We start from the raw sequence: 2,208 nt of genomic DNA, 5'->3' as shown, positions 1-2,208 counted from the left end.
TAATAAAAGGATCAAATCAGTCTTGTTCTAAAGTCTTGGCTGGCTGGCGAGATCAGGTCTGTGACAGCGATGGTTGTTGTTGTTTGCTTGTTTTTATAAAGAAATGTTTGATTAGTTTGATTAGGTGACAGTTTAAAAAAAGCTTTTCATGTATGAGCTGGGTGTGGTCATGTGACCTGCAGGTTGACTGTGTGTTTGCAGCTGTGCAGATGTTTCTGACCGTGTGTTTATTAAAGTGAAGCGCCGCGTACCTGCAGCAGCTCTCCTCTGAATCTGAACCATCACTGTGATTGGTTCATTGCCCGCCTCGCTCCGTGTGAGCGCAGATACGGCGTGAGGCGGGACGCTTATTGAACACAGGCGCTTTCGTGTGTGCCGTCAGGGCTTCAGCGGCGGAGATGCCTCGCTGACAGCCGCAGACACTTTTCATTATTATTTCATATCTGAAGTCTTTCCAGAAAAAACAGGAGTTCGCTACTCTGTACTTTTCCTCATCTCAACAACAAATCTCATGTGTGGCATAAACCCAGCTGTGCTCTGCTGGACCTTTGTTTCTTTAACAGCCCTGAAACTGGACTCAATAGAGACCCCAATACTCAATACAGAGTAATTTGCTGCTTTTTCCTGATTGGTTCCCCTTTATTACTCTTGTTTTTTAAACTGCACAAACTGTTAATAATAGAAGCACGTAGGCACCCTTCAACATTAGTGTTTTGCCATATTTAGACAAGAAGGTGGAGTGCTGTTATCAGCTAATTCTAGCTTGTGAGACTCTATCTGGTCTTTAAGTGATGACGTATGAACCCTGGTTCCAAACTACTCTGTGTTTATTAAGGCTGTTGTGTTTTTAACATGTTTTAATGTTTGTATATGTATATAACCTGGTATTGTGGATGGATTATCTCAGTTGTTCTCCTGACTGAAGTTCGTTTACAGCATCCTGCCATGCGACTGCATTTAACTGTGTTGTTGGTCAGATGATGTCACTAAAAATGGATGTTAGAGGAACCTACAGGTGGCAGTTAGCTACAGGTGGCAGTTAGCTGCTAGCTGTCTGCAAAGACAGCTAGCAGCTAACTGCTAGCAAAACATGTTAGCATCAGTAGTAACTTGTGGAAACTTTAAAATGCAGAACTCAGAAACCTCTGGGTCACGTCACCATGGCGACATATATCTTTTATAAAAGTCTCTACTGAAGGCCCAAAGTGTAAAGAAGTTGACAAGTCAGATCTATAATTTAACATCCAACTCTGCGGCGGCTTCACTTGCCTCAGCTGAGGGAGTCGGGAGTTAGCCGGGCGCCGGGCAGGATGTGGAAACTTCAGAGACTGGAGGCTGATTTGTGTCAGAGTGAAAACAGAACACGCTTCATCAAATCTACACCTGCAGGCTAAAGGATGCTCATCCAACGTTTTATCGGTCTTGGATAGATACCTGTAAATGATTTATATTTCTGGGTATTTTTGCCCCATCCGTGGAAAAACGACTTTGCTCCCTTTAATGGAGGCCTTCTTCAGTAAGAGGCTGGAACAAATAAATGGCTCCGTATCATCAAGACGCCATCAAAGGGACCAAAACGTTCAGATAAATCTATTTATTCATTCATTTACGTAAACGGGCATGTTTGGAGTTTACCTTCATATTTAATTTAAAATGTAATAATTTTTTATTTAGCTGTCTTATTTGTGATTCTCACAAAACCAAACATGTATTATTATGTTTTCTATTTTTGATGCATTTGATGGATTATTTATTCCTGTATTATTCATGACTTTGGCATCGTCTGCCTGTCACAACGTGAACCCTGCCGCTCTGATCAGCTGAGGAATTTGAGGGTTTTTCAGTCCACGGGCTGACGCGCAGCACACCTGAACCATCTCACCTGTTTGCAGATCATGACCTTCAGTCCAGAGCCATCATGGGCCTCCTGCTGCCGGGAAACCAGATCCCGAGCATTTAGTGAGACAGGATCAGCTCGTGCGGTGCGAACGGGCCAACTAAACGGTCTATTTCTGCTTAATCCTGACTTCCTGTTTGGCTCCACCACCGTTGTAAGCGATGCTGCTGGAAAAATCTGCTGCTGCTGGACGAGCGGGGAGCAGGACGGCTCGGATCCCCCGCACACCTGCAGGATTTGGCTCTGATGTGGAAACAGGGATCAGGAATATTTATACACGCTTACATAACCAGCCTCACCATTCAACATCC

Source organism: Haplochromis burtoni, unplaced genomic scaffold, assembly GCF_018398535.1.
Source record: "Haplochromis burtoni strain Fernald_Lab_line unplaced genomic scaffold, NCSU_Asbu1 Contig_400, whole genome shotgun sequence".
NCBI classification, from domain to species: domain Eukaryota; kingdom Metazoa; phylum Chordata; class Actinopteri; order Cichliformes; family Cichlidae; genus Haplochromis; species Haplochromis burtoni.
The sequence above is the reverse complement of the archived record's forward strand: the minus strand, read 5'-3'. Positions refer to the sequence as shown.